The sequence below is a fragment of the Camarhynchus parvulus genome, chromosome 1 (assembly GCF_901933205.1).
Source record: "Camarhynchus parvulus chromosome 1, STF_HiC, whole genome shotgun sequence".
In the NCBI taxonomy this organism is placed as follows: Eukaryota; Metazoa; Chordata; class Aves; order Passeriformes; family Thraupidae; genus Camarhynchus; species Camarhynchus parvulus.
In genome coordinates, this window is record NC_044571.1 from 29,856,376 (window position 1) to 29,869,177 (window position 12,802).

A 12,802-nucleotide genomic window follows, 5' to 3' on the forward strand; every position below is an offset into this window, starting at 1 on the left:
CAGAGAAAATTACAAATCTTTCCAAAGACCTGTGATACAGTTTTTGCTGTTTACCACACTTACTATAAGTACAATTTTTATTTTCAAGAATGTTGCTGAAGATGGACACATTCAGGCCTACAGGTGATGTCCATTGATTTCTGAATTTGTATCCTAAGTCTAGTGCACTAACACATGTGAGCATGTCAACACACATATGTGCACACTTCAGCTATCTGTGTATGTCTCAGCAGGACACATCTGGTTTAACTGTAAAACTTCTGGTTCCTCTTTAGGCAAAAAAAAGTGGGTAAAACATCATAAAACCATTGTTACATTACTTTCACCTCTTGCTTCTTACAGTTGTAACACATCAAAAAAATGCTACATTTGATTGATTTTGCAAACTAATCAAAACAACATGTCAACATGTTGTTTACTTTTCTTGAAAATCTGCAGTATATGTAATTATCACATTGTTCCCTGAAACTGCCTAAAGTCATAAGTATTATGAAAATTATTTCCCATGTAGCTTACAAACACCTAACTCTAAATTAAATAGCTAAAAATTAAAAATATAAATAAAAATATACTTAGCATATCTTCTTTCAAAATAAAACTTTTAACCTACTAGAAATACGCTGATATTAAAGTAATTCCACTGTCATTCTTACTAAATCTTAAACAAGTTCAGTAGCCCACAACAGGCCATCATTTTTCCTTACAGAAACTTCTAAAAGTCCTCTGTCTCTGCAGAAAACAGTTTTTGCAATAACCTTCTGTATTTACTGAAATATAACTCATTTAATATGCCTGCCAATAGTGAGAACCATCATATAAACTAAGCCCAAGATCCCATTAAATCCCATGAAAAAATCCCCTAATGCCTCTTGTTCCAGCAGTGAGACCTGTGGAGCATTCCCACAGGAGGATTGCCAGATTCTGGCATCATTCTTATCCTAACAGAAAATGAGTGTTCATATGGGCTTAACAGAAAAATTTAAAAATTAAAAAAAAAAAAAAAAAAAATGTTTCGGAGTAAGAAATTTTTTCCTCAAAAATACTTTCTTTCGAAGCTGATTTTTAAAATGCAGCATGAAACAGTTCTAGAAGACAAGACAAAAAAGGAGAAAATCAAAACTCTCAATTCCAAATGAATGCTTTGATGTAATCAAAACTTTTTTCTGACCTTCTCTCTTAAGCTAATGAGTAAATCAAGAAATTTCATAAAAGATTTTGGCATTTTTGTGTTTTCCAACAATTACTCATTTTCAAAAACTTTATTCTAATCGTTTTAATTCTGTCCTTTTCTTTTCACCTTATTCTGTATGTGAGGCTACTTCCTTTGGTTTTGAGGTTTACACTTTTTCATAGTAATTTTGTATAATTCTTGTGACTTACTGTGGGTTTACTGTCATTACCCCACATCCCTAAAGTAATGAGAAAACCACAATGATCATGAATTAAGGCTGAGGTTATCACAGCTCTCTTCTCTTTTGCCCTTTAATGAGTATTTAGGACTCATTATGGCAGTCTCCTTCAGTAGCCTGGCAATTCAGGTATGACCTCCGCCTACCAAAATTAGTCAGTCTGCATTTTGTGACACTAATTAGGTGGCATTGGAGTGAGTTTTTAGATTTAATAGCTTTTTTGTGAAGTGCCCATACAGAAAACTGATCAACACAACAAAAGAGCACAACAAACTAGACAGACTACCATATTCATCATCCTAAAGAAAATCCTCTTGAGTTTAACGTAGATGAATAGAATTTTTCTTAGTATTTACCCTACAATTAAAAATATTTTGCATTTCATATACCATGAGTCAGTACTTTTTAAAATAACATCACAAGGAGATAACAGTAATGAGGAATTGTAACAGTAATGCATGAAAGAATTTTAAAAAAATAATAAAGTTTTCATCTTCCGAGTTAACTTCCAAGTCAACAATTGAAGTCTATCTTAGAACTGTAAATTAGCAAACTGGAGTCTGCAATATTTCTGGAAAAACGTGGAGAGCATTTTTCAGTATCCACAGTCCCATACCCTTTATAAACCTGCCTAGAACCTTAAAAATGTTACTTGGAAAACACCACAAATCATTACATGCAAGGTGATCTTCAAATTAATCATTGCTTCAACTGTAGATGCTGAATTATGGGTCAGTCATAAGAACTCAGTGCAGCAAACCTTTGATTTAATCCCTTTCAAGGTGTTCCAATGAAGATTGCCACCAAATAATGGAGGCCCATCCTCGTTTCTCCTTTTAACCCATGATGTTCTATAGCAGTAAGAAATCAAATCCAATTATTTCATTTGTTCTTTGAACGGCTCCATGCAGGCAAAGGTTTGCACAGAAAGCAGAATTCAGCTATGCTATGTTTAATCTTTACTATACAGTTAGATGATTTGGCAAGCCTCATAGCATGAGATCCACTCGACACAGCAAGCAAGAACAAGTCTGGGGAAGAAGACAAGCAAATATCTCCTTTTTCTTGGCAGTGGACAGAAGGGTTGCCTGACAGTCATTTTTCTTAGGTAATTAATCACAAGCCAGCAAAAATGTTACCTGCCTTATCAAAAGGTTTACAGAACATTTAAAAGGCTGAAACTCCTTATAGATATTTGTAAATATTTCAGGTATACTTTGATAGTTATTGTGAAATGAAGTGGGAAATGACACTGCAGTTAGAGCAGTTCCCTAAGCCCCTTTTATATGGATGCCACTAGCTATAGAAAACAAGACAAAGAAATTATCTTCATCATACATGTGCACAGGCAAGACATTTACCCACTGTGTTGTGTACCCACCTGTGAATGACAGAGTAATTCCCAGAGTCACTGAGTTCAGCTGGCCAAAATTCCAGAAAGTTCATTTGTGAAACAATTCTGTGTGTTTCCTTTATCACTTGCTGCTTGCCAGCGCTTTCTTTGTACCAGTTTATTGTATATGATTCTTCCTGACAATGTTCTTGCCTTGACTCAAGATAACAAAGGAAAAAATATTCCCCTTCTAGAATATCAATGGAGGCACGAAGGGGACACAGCTTCTCTTCAAAGAAAGGGGAAAAAAGATATATTAGGAAGCCATTATTTTATTATTTCAGAAAATTGCATTGGCCTGACTTTAAAGTGATTTGCTTGCTGATGGAATTTTATGAAAAGATTTCTTTCAGCAAAATGGTTTGGCAGCATTTATTTATTTATTCCTGCAATATTTGCTAAAAAACTCAGCTTTTTCCAAGCCTTTATTCTGTCTTACCAAAGCAACACCAGAAGGAGAAGAGGACTGAAAATAGAAGGGCATTTCCCTATCTCTATGATTCTTTCACATGAGTTCCACAGTGTCAGAATCACATTGGCTCAAAGGGCAGAATCTGGCCCCACTGTACATTAAAGCAGCTGCCACAAATGGAAGAGGAGAGGAGAAATTCCTCACATATGGTTTGACTTGACAAATATGTTTGAGATAAAAGCACAGATCCTATAAATTAACATTTGCATTTCCTTATCTTCTTAATTAAAACTGAATAATTATGTGGATATATTTCTGAAAAACTTCAGATATCTTTGGAAAAAGGCCTTGGAATGAGATTATGTGTGTAAAATATAGTCTTCAAGTCTGCCTTTCCAAACAAATTTCCCAAATTTACTTTTGCATACAGAAGTTATTAAAAGTAAGGAAAAGGAACCATGATCAAGGATTAAGAGTCAAAAAATAAAATCAGACTTCAGTCTCTCTTTCTCCTGAGGTTCTCAGAGATTATTGTTGTTTAGCAACTATTGTGACCACACTTCTGAATGGCACAAAAAGAAGCAGACTCTTTCTCTTGTTTGCCATATCTCTTCATACAGTTATGGCCACATACAACATCATCAGGTTTCTCCAGGTAGCATCCTTGCTTCTTCAGTTCATAATTTTGGTGTTTAGGACCAAATTTCCCAAGTCTGGAGCTGAGCTGTAATTGCCAAACCTTGGCAATTACAAGGTTTGGCTGCAAAAAACAAAACTTGTCCTACACCAAGCAACTGTCAAGAAGCTGGCACATATTTTGAATGTTCCATTATTGAATTGAAGACTTACTTACCAGTGGCAGATTCCATGACCAACATTACAAAAAAAATCGTCAGAATCATTTTCTTGAGTTGCTTCTCACTTATTCTCCAAAAAAAAAGAAACTGAATTGCTCCTGCTTGTTCTGAAACCTATTAAAAAAAAAAAAAAAAAACAAGATTCACAGTTCACCACAAGACCAGTGAAACAGATTCCTTTGAACGTGTGAGCAGTGTAACCATTGCCTGCTGCTGAAGAGGGCTTTCCAAATGGGAAGCTACATATTTTTATCGTAACAGCTATTTTCATACATCGGGTAACGTAGCTAGATTTTTCTTTGCAATTTCATTTCAAATTCAGAAAGCACTGCAGGATTTCCTTGTTCCATTTTCTTATTTAATGGATGCATTTTGCAGTATTACAAGAGCACTCAAATCCTGAGCCAGCAGACACCTACCACAGGATAGGACAGTGCTTTTTTTTTCTCCACAAAGAGAATAAACTTTGCAAGACTGGACCTTGAAACAGCCAGTGGAAATTTCCCTTGCCTTCAATGAGAACAGCACAGCACAATGCTGTAGATTGGATATGTTGATGGCTAACTTTGAGCCTGTTGGAAAGCAATGGGACATGTAATTTCTTTCACAATTTGGTCTCTGGGGGCAATAAGCTCCAGCTGAGAGTGCTAAGATTTCCACTGCGGGGGAGGAGAAGAAGCAGCCTGTATTCACTTGCTTCATGTGTAGTCAACTGATTTCAAAGGCAAGTGAAAAACACCACTAAGTCTGGCTTGGAGCATATTCTGAGGTTCCTCAGAACAGTAGGTTAACTGACAACCAAAGACAGAGCTGCTCCTGAGACTCAGCCTCTGTTTTGCTTACAAAACAGATAGGTGGGATACACAATCAGCTCAGTTCAACCCCTGAATCCAAAACAGATAACCTTGCTTAGTGTGACCCAAACATGGATGGATAGATGAGACAAAAACACATGAGATGTATTTCAGAGATCTGAGAGATCTGCTAAAAACTCTCATCAGCAATCCATTTCCTTTTTATTGGCTAAACCTGTTACAATTTGAGAAAACAAAAACTTTAGGAGACTACCCTAAGATTTAGAGTCAGAAAGTTCCTGTGACACGAGGAGTCTGGAGGCAGGAAGCATTTCCAGCAGTATTGGAGGACACCAAACTGGGTAGCTGCCCTCCCTCTCTTACGTTTCTTCTCTGTTCTTTACAAGTGTGCCATCATCCCTTAAAGCACTGCAAGGAGATGAAGGAAGTGTTTCACATCCCTTTTTTATACAGCCTGGTAGGCAGATCTAGATTTAGAAAGCTGAAAGAATCTGGATGGGGAATACTGCAACACACAATTTCAGTTCCTTATTACACATGGAGATTCAATCTCCTACACTTCATAAGGAAATAAGGGCCTCTCTCTTTAAATTCTTGAATTTTGTTTTCCTTTTCTATCCTATCACATTCAGAAGAAATACAGCTGTTAGTGACTACAAGACTATGATTCACTACATAAAGATAGAATCATTTAATGCCAGATCTTTAATTCTAAATCCACTTCTTTTTTGGTACATCACATCAGCACACAGTGGAAGGTTGGTTGAATGCACAAAATACAATGGAAGTGACTTAGTAATGACCAGGTTTGAGATTCATGACTACTAAAAATAAAGACACAAGACCTTAATCTTGCTCTCTCATTGCTGTTGAATCTGATCAATTTGTCTGAAATTATTCTGCTCTAGGCTAAAAAATTTGAGCCATACAGTTTGAATACTCTGCAATGAAAAGTTAGGAGGGGGCAAAAAAGGTGAAAAAAAAGAAAAGTGCTTTTAGTGAAGGTCAGCTAATTCAGAGAGAATCTTTGAGAAACAGAATAAGATTTTTAATTTTCAGAAAAAAATTGAGACATTTTAAAGTAAAAGCAAAGATTCTCTACCTAATAAAGGATTACAGAAATACTAATGGGCAAAATTCTAAGGTAATAGAGTTGAAATGACAGTTGAAATGAAAATTGATTAAATTACAAGTTGTCTATAAGGCTCAAAGCGACAACAGCTTTAAGCGTTTTTTTATGTTTTATACATGTTTAAAACCACTGATGGAGTTTTAATAATAAAATATGGTTCTTAAAAATACTTGTGCCACTGTGAAACCAAAAAAAATTTCAAACAAACCAAAAGTTTAAATTCTGTAAAGTGGATTACCAATGTCTCATTAATTAGAAAATCATGAACCATTAAAATTATTCCCCACCTTTCAAGAATCTCCAGAAGATTTTTGAATGAAATTGGGCCAATATATAGAAATGATTGATCCTCAATTTTGGACAAGTAACTAATTTTGATCAACACTTTTGGAAAACTCAATTTGGTCCTGAAGGGTTGTGGCTTCCTTTTAAAAAAAAATCCACAACAGGTTCTTCTGAACATGAGACTGTTCCAAACATCATCTTGGGGTCAAGAAAGGAAAGCACTAGTCTTTCCCCTTTAAGAACAGCTTCTTATGGAATTTAAGCTGATTTTATGTAAGTATTATAATGATTTTATATAAGTATTACCACACAGTACCATAATTTACGCAGCATTGATGAAGAAAACAAGAATGTTTAGCAAACAGTTGTGTTAACCATACTAGATTCAAGCAGCATTCTGCCAGGATTGCAGTTTCTTGGTAAAAATGAAAATCAGTCTTCATTTCAAAGAACATAAGCAAAGCTGTTTACTTACTATGCAAGTCTTGACAGGTGGAAAGTGGATGGAGAGGGAGTCTTCCAAACTCCAGAGAGTTGCAATTTCAACTTAGAACCCTTCTGAATCTCATTCATCACTGAAACAGAGTTGTCTCTCTCAGCAAGTGATTCAATACATAGATATTTCAGTTTGAAAAACCTTCTGAAAAAGAAAAAGAGAACTGTTGATTGCAAGAAGGAAAACAGAAAAGGGAGATGTGAGAAATTCATTTCTGCTAGCATTAATGAGAAGTTAATAGCAAATCCTTAATATTAATATTTTTAATAAGGCATTTGAGAGATGATACACAAATGTTTTAGGCATAATCTTTTGCTCCTACTGCTTACAACAGCGCTGAGGGAGCCCATCCTTTCCAAAGCCACCCAGGTGTGAGGAAAAGGGCTGCGGATAGCGCAGAGACAGTGGCAGGGGTTGTGTGCTGAAATAAGCCTTTTTCAGGAGCTAAACTGCTTATGACAGCTGGGTAATAAGGGAAAAATACAGCGTGGGCCCCAGACAGAGGCGTCTGAGACAAATGACTCTGGGGAGCGCCGGGCAGTGCCATGGACAGGGAAGCGCGGCTGGGTGGGAGAGGGAGAAGGCAGGGGACGGGCAGGGCTGGGGACGGGCAGGGCTGGGGACGGGCAGGGATAGGGACGGGCAGGGTTGGGAATGGGCAGGGATGGGAATGGGCAGGGATGGGAATGGGCGAGCTGGGGACGGGCAGGGATGGGGACGGGCAGGAATAGGGACGGGCAATGATGGGGACGGGCAGGGTTGGGAATGGGCAGGGCTGGGAGAGGGCAGGGCTGGGGACGGGCAGGGCTGGAGACGGCAGGGATGGGGATGGGCAGGGCTGCGGACGGGCAGGGTGCCCCGGAGCGGTCTCCGGCCAGCGAGAGCGGCTCCCCGCACAGCCGCCGGGATGGATGCCGGGAGCGGGGCGGGCGCTCGGCTCCTCCGAGCGAGGGGGGAAGGAGGTGTCCGCGCCCAGCCTTGGCCTCCCCCGCCGCCCTGCCCTACCTGGCTGCAGCGTGGCCGGGCGCAGCGGAGCGGAGCGGAGCGGTGCCAGCCGGGCCCCGCGCACCCAGAGCGCGCCCCGCCGGCACAGCCAGCGATGCTCGGCTTTTTCAGGAGGCGGAGAGGGGTGGGGTGTGTGCGCCTCTGCCCTCTCAACCTTTCAGGGGAAGAAAAGGCGAAAGGAGGTGATGCCTTCCGCTGTCTTGGGCCGAAACGCCTCTTCCTCCGCTTTTCCGCTGAAGGCACATTGTAGGGGTGTGCTGGAGGTAGGACAGAGTGCTAGGAACGAGTATTTTAGGCTGAGTATACCAAGTTTTGCCCCTGCTACAGCTTCCTCAGCTTCCTCCCCATCTCTCTGCCTGCTTTGAAAATGAGGATGTGCAAAGAGCTAACACTGAAAGGCTGGTATTCTGCAAAGAGCTCAAAAGACACACACACCAAAAAAAAAGGGAATTAAAAAAAAAAATCCCGCCAAAAAGAATTACAAATTGTAGTGCGCAAGAAAAGAGATAAGGCAAAAGATAAGATTCTAGATAAGTCCTTATGTAGTTCTTCTTCATAAGTTTTTATGAGAAATGTTCCCATTTCAGTACTATTTTTTTCTGTGCTACCATCCTTTTCAAGGGGACAATAATGGAAATTTGGAAGACACGAAACATTTTGTAGCTCCATTGCTGCAAAGTGAGTGTATGCATTCACTTCTAAATAATCTAAATAATCTAAATAATTCCATCATGCCATTAGTTGAGTTTGCTTGTTAGCCAAATGTTGGTATATTGGAACTGTGGTTCCATCAGGGGTTTCTGACAGGCATATTTCTTGTTTGAGTCCTGTTCCTAAGCAAATGAATGCTTGCTGTTGTTAGTTCCATGAATGCTTTATCTGCTAAGTACTGTGCAATGATTCACTGTACTTCTAAATAAAGTTAGTTTGATAACATCAGGAAAAAAATCATTCCCTCAGGAATCCTTTTACTTGCATATCACCCTTTTCATCTTCAGAAATTTGCTTGGTAACAGCTACATTTTGAATTTTTTACCCAGGACAACTGCTAATGCAAAAGTTCCCAATTTCAACGGGACGAGACAGTTTGGAGGTAAAACAAGCAGGTTAAAACACTTAAAAGGAGGGAGGGATTACACAGAGCTGGCTTTCTTGCATATTTTCATTGCAGAAGTGAAGGGAAGAAACCTTGGAGTGTTTTACTGTCTAACCTTGTTTGTTTTCCTCATCACAGAATGAAGCATATGTCTATAACAATTAGACCTTTCATAATATAAATCAGCACAATTCCAGGAAAGTAAGCTAAGGATCTAGCTAACTATAACTGCTTTAAAAACGTGTAGAAGACACTTTGCAGTGCTTTTGGTTTTATGACTTAGTACCTGATTTTAAAACCTAAAAGAAAGAATATATCATAAAGATGATAATGATTTTATATGATAGTCTGGAAACAATTTAGCAACCACCAAATAAAATGGTAAAGTAAAATGTCATCAGCTTTTTACTTTCACAGACTGTCTTCATAGTTACAGTTTGGAAATTTCTTTTTTTTACTCAGTCTTTCACAGCAATATTTTCCATGAGCTTTTCTCACATTTATTTGCTTTCATATTCTTTTGAAATACTCTCAAGTTTCGAGATTTAATCTGCATTGCAGAAAATGCTGTGTTCAATTGGTCCTTTCAACTAATGCCATAGCTAGCTCTGTGATACAGGAACATATGTGAAAGGAGAGTAAACTTTACACTTTAAAGTTCTCTGACTAATACAATTTTAATGGAAAAGTCATAGTGTGATAATAGATATGTAACTTCACTAAAAATAGCTACATCTTAGATTTTAATTTTGAAAATGTCATGATGAACATGAAAGTTTGCACTAAGATTGGAAAACAGATTTTGAATGAAGCTCTGATGACCTGACCAGTTGAGAATCAGTTAGAGAAGACAAGTTATTTCATACAGTTTTTCACATCTTCCTTTCCATCCAACATAAGCTATATAGAGGTGCTAACTGAAAAAACTGAAATTATTTCCATCATAAATTGCAATACATCCAACTCCTGTAACCACAGTTTAAACCTGTTTGCCCTTAGGTGGCAATAGTCCTTCTTAAACTTCATCTATTATTTCTATATACAAGTGATATTAATTCTTAGCATATGTTAAGTCATGTTCAATAGTTTTTCAGCATTATCTTCCCCTGATGTCAAAAAAGCAGGTTACAAACTAATAATGTTAGAGCCTCATATGTTTCTCAGAAATTTTAAAATACAGAAGTTGGACATTTTCCAACGTTCCCTGCATCACAGCATCACAGGATAATTCAGGTTTGAAGGGACCTCTGGCAGTCCTCAGGTCCAAGCCCTCTTCAGGGTGCACACAAAGGAGACCTGAACACTCACAAGGATGGGGATTTCACAGCTTCTCTGGACACATGTTCCAGCTTTGGAACATGCATATGGTGAAATTTTTTTTCTAATATGTAATATAAATTTCCTATGTTCTAATTAGTCACAGTTACTTTTTTTGTCCCATTTCTGGGCTCATTTGAGAAGAGTCTGTTTCCATCCATTCTCTCTGTCTTTTCATTAGATTATTGTAGGTAGAAACAGGGCCTCTTGTCCTCTCCCTGTGTCATCTGTGCTCTTAGTGGTTTTCCCCAGGACTTCAATATGTCAGTACCTCCCTTGTGCTGAGGAGCCCAAACCTTGACATAGTGCCCCAGAGATGATCTCACAAATGCTGCATTCAGGGGAATAATCACTTTCCACAACTACATTCTCATTAGTAAGGTGCAGGGTGCTGTTGGTCACCACAAGGACACACTGCTGAATTGTGTTCACTTTAGTGTCAACCAGGACATCCAGTCTATTTCTGCAAAGCTATTTTCCTTTAGGTTGACCTCCAGGCTGCATTGCTGAATGGGTTTGTTCCATGTCAGCACTTTGCACATGCCTTGGGTTGAACTTTGTGGTTTCCCATCAGTCCATTTCTTCAGCCTGTTGCTGTCTAAAACAGCAGCCCTGTGCTCCAGTGGGTCAGCTATCTCTCCCCAGTTTGATTTTCTGTCTGGAAATTCATTGGTTGCGCATTCTGTCCCATTGTCAAGGTCATCAATAAGGATGCTAAACACCCCTGGTACTGATATCCCTCCCTGAGGGATGCCTCTAGTGATTAGCTGTGAGCTGAGGTTTTATGCTGGTCACAACCTGTTAGTCCCACAGGTCCCCCTGTTTTTCTGATCACTTTTGTGGATCTGTCTGTCTAGCAGAAATCGTGTCAAGGACCTTGCTCACTACAAGATATACAGTACCCAGTGTCTGAAATACAGCTGGATATGCATGATAACAATAGCTGTAGTTTTTCAACCCTTTAAAGAGTAAGGAACATGCATTCAATTTAATATGCTATCAATTTTACACATCATCTTCCAAACAGGCTTTGTCCAATGCTCTAAGATATTAATGTTGCATAACAAATAATGGCTTGCTACAAAAACTCTCGAAAGCTTCTAAAACCTTCCTTTAAGTGGTAAGTCTCTTGGGCTTCACAACCATGTGAGCGGCAGGAACATCAAATCTCAACCCTATCGGATTTCCAGCTGGTCAGAATCTCTGGGTGCCTGTTCACCCACGAGAGGGCAGGATGACTCTATTAAGAAGTGAAAGTAAATCTGCTCTCCAGAGTCCCTTGAGATGCCAAAACCACAGAAGCACAGGGGAGAAACTAAAGAACATTAAAACTCTTTGTGGACAATATAATTCAGCAACAAAATTGCCTTGGTACTGTTTAGTTTAAGCTTAAACCATCCAAACTGAATCTTCTATAAGCTTTCTATGTTTATTCCTATGTTATTATTTCTATGTTTATTTATTCCTATGTTGAAAGAATACTTTTTTGGGGGGGAGTGGGGAGAGTGGAACAAGGCAGACTGTCATTCTGTTATTCCATGAAGGCAGATTCCTTAGTGTGCAAAAAGCCACTTTTAATTAAAAAAAAAAAAAAGTTTTTGAACATCTAGGTTGTTTGTAAGTTGCATATCATAGAATGATTGAGGATGGAAGACACCTCTGGAAGTTATCTAGTCAACCCCCACGCTTAAGATTGGCCAGAATCAGGCCCTGGAGGTTTTTAGTATCTCCAAGGCTGGAGACTCAAAACTTTCCTGGTCAAACTGTGCCAGTGCTGGGTCACTCTCACCATAAGAACAAAAAAAAACAACCCTTTCTGGTGTTCAGAGGGAACCTCCTGTTTTCGGGTTTTCACCCATTGTCTCTGGTCCTGTCACTGGGCATCACGGAGATGAGCCTGACCCCCTCTTCTTTGTACCCTCCCTTCAGGTGAGGGACCTCACCAGGCTAAAGAGTCCCAACTCTCTCTGCTTCTCCTCATAGGAAAGATGCTCCAATCCTTTCACCAACCCCATGGCCCTTTGCTGTACTCAATCCAGAATGTCCCTATCTCTCTCCTACTGAGGAGGCCAGAAGTGAACACAGGACTCCTGATGCGCCCTCAGTGGTGCTGATATTTTAATGATGCTGTAAAAGTATTCCACAGTTCTTTTTGTGCTTTCTTTCTAACATTACAAATATGATAACATCTGTAGAATATACCCATTTTAATGCATATCTCATATTTCTTTACTAAACACTAAGGAATAACAAAAAAACTGTGACAACTGCAGTATTATTTAGTCATAATTACGGTCACATACTCATGCCCTGGTACTGTAAATGTTCTTTGCCACACTCTGAATTTGCTCCTTTTATTCACTGCTGGCAAACCACTACAAGAATTATTTTCCTCTTTTTTTTTTTCTGTGCTGACCATGAAACTTGAAAAAAATGCAGCATCACCACAAGAGCCACGTAGTGAGTCTGTTTTTCATCACCATAACTACATGCCTGGCTAACAGGAGTCAATGACACATCAGTATATTTCAGAGTAATTTGGTTCATTTCTCATCCTGTGCAATTCCTCATTGTACCTTCTCCTC